Genomic DNA, 13,499 nt, shown 5'->3' with positions numbered 1-13,499 from the left:
CAACACTGCTTTTGCTCCTAAAAATGCAACTATTGCAGTCTGTACCAATATTGGCAACTATGTTCATGCGTCGTTTATTTACTAGGGTTATGACTTTTTGACCTTTTTTCTCAAAAATGATTTCCGGTAGCGAGAGTGAATGAACTTTTGCCTATTAAAAATTTGCTCCAAATTTTTTTTCCTGTTGCACGTATAAGTGGCATTTTGCCTATTTTTATTCCATTTAAATATTTAAGAAGGGTCCCGCACAAAGCACTTTCAATTTATGTGATACATGGAATAAAGCTATATATGATATAAAATGATATATATGTAATAATATGACGATAAAATTGGTGAGAAATAAAAGCTTATGTCATTCTGGATATGTCGTGTGGCTTTAACGATTGTTTTGAGTTATTTATGTGCTTCAAGTGACTCCAAAATTTTTCCAAAATGCTCATCTATAAAAACTTTAAAAGCTTTTTTTGCGTGAGATTTTTTCTATCGAATCACCTTGTAATTAAGATTTTATCTACTCTTATGCAAAAGCTCATCAAAATATGACACAGGGATGTGAGTTTGTAAAAAAGTCATAACCCTATTATTTACATTTTTCAAACAACTGTAAACACAAACACACAAAAACAAACAGAAAAAAATATTAAATAAAAGTGAAATGGATGTAGCTTTAATTTAATATAAATTGTAAACAACATATTTAATAGCAATTTGTCAGATTATTTTTTGCAGTATTCCATTCCATTTTTAATTTTCAAGCAATTCTTTTTGCAAATTCGCGTATGTATACGTAAACAAAGATCAGCTGATTGGCATCTTTATCATTTTAGACTACATCGTCTAAACAACTAGGATTTGAAAGTTGAATTTAGAAATCGAGTCTATTTAAAATGACTAGTCTAAACGGGCTATAACCGTACTATTATATTGTTTTACCCATGGTACAATTATTACAGGTAACAGCAAGTGTTGTTGTACAACAATCGTAACAACAACTACATTGGAAATTGTTGTTGTACGTAATACTAGTGTCAACGACAAAATGTCTAAATTGTAAACAGTATTTTGAAATTTAATATATTTTGAGGTTTCACAAATGTTGTCGTAAAAGAAGTTGGAATTATAAATTTAAACATTTAACTGAAAAACAATATAATTTGAAATATTATTGCATCTGTTAGATACTACTCACAATGAAATTTGTCAGCGGTAAGTATTGCTATTAATAAATATGATTAATCGGCAATAACTCATTGTTTTACTTTCAGATGGGATCACAGAAAACATACAAGTTTTCATTTAATGTAAGGATCAAAATTCCCAACAACAACTAAGAGAAGAAGATCCGCAACGATATTATAGTGCAACGTAATCAGAAATGTGCTGGAGATGATGACAAATTCATTCCATGGAAGTGGTAATGCAATCCAGGCTAAATAAGATTTTTAGAGGATTTGTATGTGTTTCCTTATATGCCAATTGTGTAAAAAATAAAGCAAGAATGCAAAAATGTGTAAATTTGAGTTTGGAAAATCAATGCTCTGTTCCAGAAGCTGCAAGAATCTTTTTTTTTGACAAATTTATATAGAAAAGATTGTCAAAATTAAAAAAGAAAAATATTAGACTCTTGCTGGTTCTGGAACAGAGCATAAGTTGCATGTGCCAGGAAAGAACTCTTAAAAGCTTTATACGAAATATACATGGGTGGATGGTGGAGGTAGAGGGATTTGCAGATCATTTATCGGCTAGCTAGGACAATAAACATTTATGATGTATTCCGCTTGGAGACTCATACTAATCATTCCGCATACTGGCATTTCGCTAATGTACGAGGTCTTGGCCAACTGGAATCATAGGGTAATCAAACACACATGTTTGACTTCGATGGACATGTAAATTATTCCGTAGTTCATCAAAGTTTTAAACATGGGGCACATTTGCAAACAAGTTACATTTATCCGCGGCTTTTATAGCTAAAGGTTAAATAATCATTTTCTTTTCCGAAACGAAAAATATTCACAAATTTGGGAAAATATTTTCTTCCGGAGAATGAAAACATAATTTGACAAAAAACAGAAATCAAAACATTGAAACTTCATATCAGCATTGACACTAGTATTACGGGTTAGTAGAATCAGCTGGCACTTGCTGTTACCTGTAATAATTGTACCATGTGTTTTACCATGATCTACAATAAACATTTTTAATGCCTTGTTCAGACTGACGGTAAAACGCGTTTGAATTAGCGTGTTTTGGCGGGTTAACCTTATTTATTAGGATTTATTTGACGTTGCGCTATGGAATGGCGTTTAAACGCCACAAGAAATGGTTACAAAAATTTACGTAAAACCACACTTTTGTGAGTTTTTTTTTGCATTTAGTTTTAGTATTGTATTTTACCTATTATTCCACGCTCATAAAGTTTCATTTGGTCTATGCATTTCCACGCATTTTGCATAAAACGCAAGCATTTAAAAAATTCGACTTTTGCGTAATTTTTGATTTTTGATGAAACATTTAAATATGTCATATAAATTTAATCATTAATGTTGCATTCAAATAAATTCAGCGATTTGTTGGGAATATAGTAATGGCCCGGCACATACGGTCCGTGGTGAGTCGAGTCGCGCGTTAAAAACAACAACCACATGAAAAATGTGTAAGTGATGCCAAGTTTCTTCTCGAATTTTTCATGTGGTGTAACGCGACACTCAACGGACGGTATGTGCCGGGACCTTAAACGCCGCTGCACATAAGGCCAGAACAGAATCAATCGTCGCTTGCTCTACTTGCTTCCACAAATGTCAAATTATAAAGGAATGCCAGAGCCTCTTTGCAAATCCGACTGAGTTCCCTTTTAGGAGGCTCTGGCATTCCTTTATAATTTGACATTTGGGAAGCAAGCGACGATTGATTCTATTCTGGCCTATACCGCGCGTTGATCGTTGCGTTACAACAACCACATTCGTTGTTTGACCCCAAATTACAAATTAATTACTTAATTTTCCACACAAAATAGTGTGAGCGAACAACTATTTTTATACTTTGCTCAGTTTTAATTACTCTCCGAACTAGAGCTGGCAAACTATCGATATTCCCAACATAAGATATTTTAGATATTTCATTTAAAAAAATCGATAGCCATCGATATTATCGTTAATTTGTCGTCACCACTAATGTGGAAATAAAAATGGCGGAAACGTCTATGTTTTGTTGACATTTTGCACAAATACTACACAAAAATATAAAAGAGAAAAAAAGTTGCATTTATTTAACAAAAGTACACAAAAATACAAATTACTTTTCTGAAAAAAATTTACGTTTGACTACGGGCTTGCTTTCTCAGGTCCACAAAACCGAAAACCGCGTAATTTCTATTAATTTTAGGTTAGGGGTTCCTTATCCGATAAAATCGATAGACAAAACTATCTGTCGATATTAAATTAATCGATATTAAATTAAATAAAAAATAATTGATACTATCGATAGTGCCATCGATTTTTTGGCAGCTCTCATGGTGGAATAAGAAGGTGTTACATCGATAACAATTATCGGAAAATTTATCAGACCAAACGTCAAAATTTGTGAACAAATGTTGACGTTTGGTGTGGTAAATGGCCCGATTATTGTTATCGATGTAACACCTTCTTATTCCGCCATGGCAGCTCTACTCCGAACGACGATAATACCCTAGACAGACGGCAGCGTTAATTTGCATTAACTCCCTTAATGCACATTAATTCGTGAATTATCCACATTCTTAATGCAGAAGATAGAACAGTATTTACAGCGTGTTTTTGTAAAAAGTTTTTGCCCATTCGTTCGTCGATTTCATGAACGAAGACACAATTTGGTTTTCATATCGGTTGGCGTTTGTATTCGTGTGACGAACAAATGAAAGCTTTTTATTTTCGTAATTTTTTTGGTTTTCGTAACAAAATCAGACGAACGAATACATCAAAAATAAACGAATGGAAAAGACCCATCGTTTTGAATGAAAATTAAATAATTTGAGTAATAAAGGGCACAAAACACACGAAAACTGGAAGGGAATGCAATTTTATTTTTTTCTATAGAAGCACACGCGTATATGTACATCCATTTCTTCATATTATCACAATTATTTTTGAACAAATTTGATTACATATTTTTCTTATTTTTTGTTTCTCATCTGTTTATCGGGGTTGCCATCAAGTAACAAATTTTACGTGCAGAAGCATATGCAAAATTCACAAAATAAGTATCATGGAAACCCTGAAATATAAAAGCTTTTATGAAATAGACGAAAGCTTTCAGATAAAAACGAATGGTTCGTAAAATTTTACAAGAACCAAATTTTGAACGTATACGTTTTTGTACGAACGGTTCGTGTGACAGGCAATCATTTTTACAAAAACACCCTGTTAATATGCATTTACTAAGTTTTAATATGGCAATACTGTAGGAAATTCTATTGATTTGCACAGAGAACAAAGGCCGATATTGCAGTGCAAAAACAGATAATGCAGTACAACCAAAATTTCGCAGTTCAAACAACAACAAAATACATGTTAACCAGCAATCAGCTGTTTCGTAAATGCAGAATTTGTCGTCTGTCAGGGTAAAAATAAATGCAGTTCCTAATTCAAATTAACGCCGCCGTCTGTCTAGGGTATAAAATAGGTCCCATCTCTATAAATTAATTATCGAAATAAATTAATTATGACAGGCAAAATATAATGCTAAGTTTACATTTACGAAATCCACTCGATTTCAACTGTCAATTCCACAGCTCAAACGTCAAATGAAACCTATGGATTTGACAGTTGAAATCGAGTGGATTTCGTAAATGTAAACCAAGCATAAAATTTAGAAATGTATTGAATACACATACATTTTTAGAAAAACTGAAAAACGTGAATGAAAAGTAAACGGTGGAACGATTAGTATACATTCACAGCATAGTACATTTTGTCTTCTCTTTCATAGCAGTTAAGCTGAAAACAGATACAACGTTTGGGTAAAGTTTTGTGTCGTTTTGGCCGTTTTTTACACTGTTGGGCATGATGCCGAAAAATTCAAATTCATTTGAAATATATGCCGACAAACAGATAAACGCTGGAATTTGGTATCGTCGTCGCCCTGTTGTTGTTGTTTTTGTCTCGACGCCCAACGCAAAACTTTAATAAACATTGTATCTGTTTTCAGCTTTACATTTCTTTTCCATTGTTTCAAATTTGCGTACAAATCTGTAAACTAAAGTCAAATGCCTGCCAAAAAGTCTGTATACCAAAAAGTCGTTTTGGCAGGTCTCTCTCTCTCATTAATTTTAAAAATAGAAAATTTGAAAAATGTATTGAAAACACCAGCATTTAAAGAAAAAATGAAAAACCTGAATGAAAAGAATAGAAGTTAATATAATAATAATATATGTTTGAGGAAAGAAAATAATCTTTTCAGTTCATATCAATTAATATTAAACGTCTGTTGGTTGTAATTTTATTTAAAATCAGTAAACAAAGAGTATGTAAATATGAGGTATGTCGCTATTAATTATGTAGAGTGTTATGTGAACGAGTTAATTCGTGTACGTAATTGTGTGAGCGAACAACGTAATTAAAGCACTGCAATTAACATGGCATGGCAAGGTTTTACTAGGCGTTTACACAAGACAATTTGTTATAAAATACAACCCTGATGTGTGTATGTGGAACTCACTTTCGACGGTTTTCTGTTTTGACACGTTTACCATTAAAAAGTACGGGAACGAAGCTATACCTACATTTGTCGTTTATCTCTCAGCTGTCTATAAGTGTGTTCGTTTACTCAACAATTTGTACAAATTAGTACATGTCCAGTAACTTCTTGTAAACGACCAAGTTCTTTTGCATTGTACTGGAGATTAAAACGATGCTTTACAGCGTGCTTTTGTAAAAGTGCTTGCCTGTCACACGAACCGTTCGTACTAAAACGTATACGTTCAAAACTTGCAGGGTGTTTTTGTAAAAATGCTTGCCTGTCACACGAACCGTTCGTACTAAAACGTATACGTTCAAAATTTGGTTCTTGTAAAATTTTACGAACCATTCGTTTTTATCTGAAAGCTTTCGTCTATTTCATAAAAGCTTTTATATTTCAGGGTTTCCATGATACTTATTTTGTGAATTTTGCATAGGCATCTGCACGTAAAATGTGTTACTTGATGGCAACCCCGATAAACAGATGAAAAACAAAAAATAAGAAAAAAATGTAATCAAATTTGTCCAAAAATAATTGTGATAACTGTTATGTTCCAGTACTGCAAAAATCTACTAATTTTTACTATTTTTTCCGATAACATAAAGGAAAAATTGTTATCGTAGTAAAAATGAGTAGATTCTTGCAGTTTCTGGAACAGACCAAATATGAATAAACGGATCTACATATACGCTTGTGCTTCTATGGAAATAAATAAAATTGCATTCCTTTCCCGTTTTCGTGTGTTTTGTGCCATTTATTACTCAAATTATTTAATTTTCATCCAAAACGATGGGTCTTTTCCATTCGTTTATTTTTGACGTATTCGTTCGTCTGATTTTGTTACGAAAACCAAAAAAATTACGAAAATAAAAAGCTTTCATTTGTTTGTCACACGAATACAAACGTCAACCGCTATGAAAACCAAATTGTGCCTTCGTTCATGAAATCGACGAACGAATGGGCAAAAACTTTTTACAAAAACACGCTGTTGGTTCTTGTAAAATTTTACGAACCATTCGTTTTTATCTAAAAGCTTTCGTCTATTTCATAAAAGCTTTTATATTTCGGGGTTTCCATGATACTTATTTTGCGAATTTTGCATAGGCATCTGCACGTAAAATGTATTACTTGACGGCAACCCGGATAAGCAGATGGCAAACAAAAAATAAGAAAAAAATGTAAACACATTTGTCCAAAAATAAAGCTTCGTTCCCGTACTTTTTAATGGTAAAACTCGTAAAAGAGAGAACTGCAAAAAATTTGTTCTTACACACAAGTTTTCTAAAATAGTTCGGGAACGGAAAAATGGAAAATACGTCAAAAAAAACTGGAACAAATGTCAAAGTCGGCGTATCAGCCAATCAGACGCCGGCAACCATGTTACTATTTTTTTACTCGCCCAAATTTGTCGTGTAAAAAGTTTTTAAAGAGAGCGTCATTCAGCGCCATTTTTGTTTAAAGAGAAGTGAACATTTTTCAACTTTTTTGTGTACGGGAACGCTTTTTCGAGTAAAATGTGTAAAAGTCGTAAAAATTGTAAAAACTTTTTAGTTCTGGAACACAGCTTAATTGTGATAATATGAAGAAACGGATGTACATATACGCGTGTGCTTCTATGGAAATAAATAAAATTGCATTCACTTCCAGTTTTCGTGTGTTTTGTGCCATTTATTACCCAAACTATTTAATTTTTATTCAAAACGATGGGTCTTTTCCATTCGTTTATTTTTGACGTATTCGTTCGTCTGATTTTGTTACGAAAACCAAAAAAATTACGAAAATAAAAAGCTTTGTGTCTTCGTTCATGAAATCGACGAACGAATGGACAAAAACTTTTTACAAAAATACGCTGTTAAAGGTCCCTACAAAACAAAAAAAAAAAACAGGTGATTGATCCCTATTCAGCGTTAGAATTTTTTTAAAGACAACAAAAAAAGACTGTTTAAATTTCTAAGAATTTGTTATAAAATAAAGAAATACAAGCTAAACACGAACATCTTTGCGGTAATTCACGAGACGGAAATTCTTAATGGAGTGGAGTTGGAGTCCATGTCGAAAGCTGTACTGGTGATGGGAAGGCAACATAAAAAACATTTTGGATGATGAAAAGAACCTTTTGGATGGATATCTGGGCGTCTTTTTCTATATCTCTAGTATTTGACCACTTGTGGTAACGCAATTTGGATCAACTTAAAGCTCATAATCTTAGGAGTGGACATTTGCTCCAAGATTTATAAAGAATGCGTCTTTATCCGTACAGGGTTTCCCACGACACAAAACACCGCATTTGGAATTGTCCTCTATGGAACATTCACTATACCCATCGCCAACTAATGGGTATTCGAGTCTACACTACTCCATTCGCTTTTCCTTACGTTTGAATCTATCGCTTTTTATATTAAGTCTTAGAATAAGTCCGAATAATGAATTATCTCGATCTACGAATTTGATTTCCTGCAGAACTCTAGCTACAAATGCAGTATTAGTTGTTTATTTGAATTCTTTTAAGATCTATGTACATAATTCTCCATCTTTGGAAGTGGCGGCAATGTTTACGCCAAGTGTAAAACAGTTTTTTTTTTAATTTCGAATTTTACCCCAGAATTTGTTACAATAATCTCCAATTACTTTAGTTGAATATGTGTAAAAACGCCACGAAAGATATGAAACGTAATTGATGTGCTTTTTAGAACATTACACTATGGCCCGTTCTTACATCTTGCCTTTAAAGTCCATTTTAGTTATACATACCTTACTTTAAGAAAATTAAAGAATAAAGTTCGCATTACCAGGGACTTGTTACATAATTTACATAATTTCTGTAGTTAAATTTTGGCCGGTATCGGACAGATAACCCGTTTTTTGTTCTTACATGTTTCCTTTAATAATAAGTGTCAGATAAATTAAAAGGAACTTTGTGTTCCTTTTAAAATTTCAAATGCGCCCGAGAGTATGCTGCACCAAAAGCAAGAAAAAATATTCAGCAAATTCAAATCAACCAATCAGATTTGAGTAAATTTTAGATCAGTTCTTTTACGTGCAAGAATCTTCAAGTTTTACCACTTTTTACGCGAAAAGTATTCCTTTACTTCAGACACCATACAATTCATATGGGAGCAGTTTACAAATTTTACTACTTTTGCCGGTTTTACCATTTTCAAAAGTAAAGGAACATACCATTTATGTATACAGACTTTTTTGCATGATATTGCCATATTTTACAAAATTTAACATTTATATTAAATGGAACATGTAATAACAAATACTTGATAATGCGAACTTTATTCTTTAATTTTCTTAACTAAAATGTTAAGGTATCACATTGATCTAATAATAAAACTTTATCTTTTTACTTTATCTTTTCCACTAATAAGCTAGTTGTTTTAAAATATTAAAACAACAACAATAGGATTAAGCCAGACTATTTTGAAAATACAAAATTGCAAACGCTATCCCAATAAAAACGCCACAATGTTTCTAATTGAAGACACTGGCACGACGTGTGTTGTTTTTGCTGTAAAGCAAACCAACCAAATTTTGGTGTGTGCATTCGTTGAACTTCGACGACACATACTAGTGGAAAAGGTTTGAATTGTTTTCGCAGACACTTTCGTCGGAGTTGTGTGAGGTTGCCAAGGAAAAACTTCTCATTGAACTTTTTTCTTTGCTTACCTTTATACTTCGAGCTGACGATTGATGTTTGGGTATAACAAGTTTTTTGTTGAAGAAGTTATTGAAAAAAAACTTCGGTGGAGAATATCCACAAACAAAAAACAAGGGAACTGATGAGATTCTGTGGCGAGAATCGAAACTATAGTATTCCCTGCCTTACCCCTTGGCGAACAATGCCAGATCTTGTCCACTAATAAACTAGTTGTTTTTTCCAAATATTAAAACAACAACAATGGGATTAAGCCAGAATATTTTGAAAAAACAAAATTGCAAACGCTATCCCAATAAAAACGCCACAATGTTTCTTTATCCTTTTGAATAAATCAATATCGATGTTTCCATTTACTTGTGAATACATGGCATTTTTGTAATTTAATGCGGTGAGCAACGACAAACAAATATTTTCATTGGTTCGAGAGAACTATTCGTCCATTCCTCCATCCACCTAATTCATTTATTTGGTGTGATTTTCTTAGTATGCAAATAACTACACAATAATTGACAGGTTGTATGCATAACATTCTTGTTCTACCATGGATAGATCTAAATGAAAAAAACCTATAGAACCTGGTTGTTCCTGAATAAAACGGCATTTGCATTGTAGAGCTGTTTGCAGGGTTAACCTTCTTTATGAGGTTTTATTTGACGTTTGCACATTAGTTTTAGTGGGAGTGTTTATAATACTTTTTTGAGCATTTTTTTAAAAATCGTGAAAAATAATAAATTGTAGAGATTTCTCCACATAACCGAAACGAGAATATGATTAAATGTTCGTTACAATGCAAACCTGAAGAATTTCTTCCATGCAAATTTTCTAATGGGCCGATTCCGTACAGCGAGGCGAGTCATGTCGCGTCGTCTATCGTCTCTGTGACAAAATTTAAAAAATGCACTACGTACAGGGATAGAAAATAATCGTCGATAACAAGTTATTTTTATTTTTTTTTTATTTTATTTTTATTCGTTAGTAAAAATGTACGGCGACAGCTAATTTGTTGTCGCCGGAAAATGAACATTTCGGCGACAAAATTTGACGACGTCAGGCGATATTGCCATACGGAATCGAAAAATTGCATTCGGCAACGCGACACGACTCGCCTCGCTGTACGGAATCGGCCCATAAAATTGTTTGGCATCCCTGCGGGACTTTTCCTAACTGGTTGAAATATAGTTCGTTATAAATGCATTATTCTACAACTACTACAAATTGGTTGAAAAGTCATCTATAGATCAACCAGATTGAAAACTAAAAAATGACAACTGACTATCTCTGCACTACTTTTCAACTAGTTATCAACCAGTTGGTAAATAGTTAGTTACAAAGCAATTATTCTACAACCAACTATAAATTAGTTGAAATGTCATCTAGAGATCAACCAGTTGAAAGAATTGTATGTTCAGTAGTGTGTGTTTCGACTCAAATAATTCTCATATACACTTTCGTAATTATTTCAATATAAATGCAACATACAATTATACAAGCTTGTTTGGTAGACTCGACATACCGAAAGAGGAACAACAAGGAAACATAACTTACAAAAACAACTGGGGTCAAAATAAAAAACCAAAAAGAAAATTAAAAGAAATATAATATAAATAAAAAATTATTTTCCACTCTCTTTAAGACAAAAACAACATTTTTAAACCGACTATAAAAAGTCAAAAAAAAATTAGATATAAATTAGCCAAAAATAGTTGGTTTATAACTAGTTAAAAGTAATGCAGAGATGGACAATTGTCCATTGCCTAGCTCATCCCCATGTTAAAATAGTTAGTTGGCGTAATGGAAAATAATCGAAAAATAACCAGTTGTGGTTATTTTTAAACTAGTTATAAACTACTTTTAAACTAATTTATTTCCCTGCAGGGATATTAAACAGTACACACTCATACACAGATTTTGTATATTCCCTGCGGGGAAATAAATTAGTTTTCAATCTGGTTGATCTATAGATGAGTTTTCAACTAATTTGTAGTTAGTCGAAGAAAAACAGGGTTGTTTTAAAGTTTTAAGAACAATCGAAAAAAATTAAACTGACACAAAGCTTTACCGAACCTTTCTAATTAAACCATGGGGGTAACCACTTAAATAAAAGAAACGATGAAGGTGAAAGGTATCTCCACTGGCACATGTACCAAGGAAATATGAAAAATGTGTAAGTGATGCCAAGTTTGTTTCTGAATTTTTCATGCGGTTGTTGTAACGCTACTCAACGGACTGTACATGCCGGGGCCTTTATATCAATGAGTGCGCACCAATTCACATTAACTCAGTTTTATTGTACATATTTTTATCGCTGAGTCCGAAGTTTCAGGACACCACATGTAGAAACTTTTTACATGGCTAAAACGCTCATGAAAGCGTACCAAAAATACTTATAGGTACGTAAAATTTGTATCATCATCTTTCAATTGATAATTGGAAACGACTTATAAATATGTATAAACGGTTTACCACATACATTTTGTTAAATGAAACTACCAAGGGATTTACTTTGGTTCATTTTATATTGCGTCAACAATACTCGACCTTGTATAAAAAATATTTTTTTTTACTTTTTATCGATTTTATAATCATATATGTAGTATCGGTAGCATAGACAATAACGTCATGTTTATATCAAATATGGAAAAGAAAATAAACTTTACTTTTTACGGAGTTCGAGAACAATTCAGACGTGTTTTATTTATAACTACGGACTATTACATTGGCGACGAGGAGAAAATCAGATAGAGGAAGAATCAGGATCAAATAAATAAGCATTAATTGCAAAAGTTGAAACGGTTTTGAATCATTTAAAATTGACATGGATAATATAGTTTAAAATGTATGATAAATGTCTTATTTGTACGAATCGTCTGAATCTTCCTAGTGTTAAAATATCGATTATACAACAATGCTTCGGGGAGAAATAGGGATTGTGAACATTTCAATCCTATCTCAGACTGAATTTCCACATTTAGTTAAAATTCATAATTGTAGTGACATATATTGATTGTTTCTCTTAATTATTTTTTTCTTTTCTTTTACATGTACACAATATCAAAATGAACCATGAGTTTGGAATATTTACTTCTGTTTATGGAAGTTCAAACGATGGTATGGTTACTTATACACAGTGCAGGAACTTTGAGTTTTGGAAAATTCGATGATTAGAATCAGTTCCCAGTTGCTAATGTGAGGACTAAATTCGGTTCACATTCAATTAAGATGAGTATGTATTGCTAATGCGATGATTAAATTCGGTTCACAATTGATTAAATTCGGAATACATATTGAGCAATACGAATTATTTTGCTGGTGCGATGATTAAATTCGGTTCGCAATTGATTAAATTCAGAAGAGAGCAAAATATGGAAAAGTAGAATCATTTATTCAAGTCAAGATACAATGTGTATAAGCAACCCGGAACTTGGGAAGTGAAATGAAGATGTGACGATTCAAGAAGATGTCACAGGAAATTAAATTATTCGTGTCTTTAAAATTTAGATATGGGTCGAACACAATTCACACGTGGACTGTTGGAATTTCAGTTTGAAATAGATGTTGGTAACTGCGCAATTAAATGGAGTAGTATTTGCAACTGCAAATCGAATAGCAGATAGTGACGAAAAGTACAGTTGGTTGTTACATTATGCTGGCACAAAAGTGCAGGATGTGTTCTTCAATTTGCCGCACACAGAGGATTATGTCAAACGCGGGCCACTGATTGGTGGATTTATTCCTCATTTAAACAAATATGATGATGCGGTAATGAAATTACAGAATTTCTTTGCACCGAAACGAAATGCAACTTATGAACGACACATTTTCCGAAAAATGAAACAAGAACCAAACGAGAGAATTGAGCTGTTTGCAATGCGTATTCGTACACAGGCCGAAAGATGTAAATTTGGAAATCAAATTGAGAGCAACATTAAGGACCAAATCACCGAGGCATGTACATCTGATCTGCTTCGGCGTAAGATTCTTGACCGTGGTGATGACAGTTTGGATGAAATTTTGAAAATGGCAAAGATTTTAGAAGCAGTATCGGAACAGCAGAAGTCGTTTGTAACATCCAAGTCAGTTTACGGTCACAGTAATTCGCCGAACAACAATAATGTAG

General features: G+C 32.8%; 1 protein-coding gene across 6 annotated transcripts in view; it reads right to left on the bottom strand.

Moving 5' to 3' along the window:
• mthl14 (methuselah-like 14) overlaps positions 1 to 13,499 on the bottom strand; it is a 170,420-nt gene that overhangs the window by 152,567 nt on the left and 4,354 nt on the right. The window lies entirely within an intron of this gene.

The sequence above is a fragment of the Musca autumnalis genome, unplaced genomic scaffold (genome assembly GCF_047663935.1).
Source record: "Musca autumnalis isolate F117 unplaced genomic scaffold, ASM4766393v1 scaffold_4, whole genome shotgun sequence".
NCBI classification, from domain to species: Eukaryota; Metazoa; Arthropoda; class Insecta; order Diptera; family Muscidae; genus Musca; species Musca autumnalis.
This window is presented reverse-complemented; position numbering and strand designations above follow the sequence as displayed.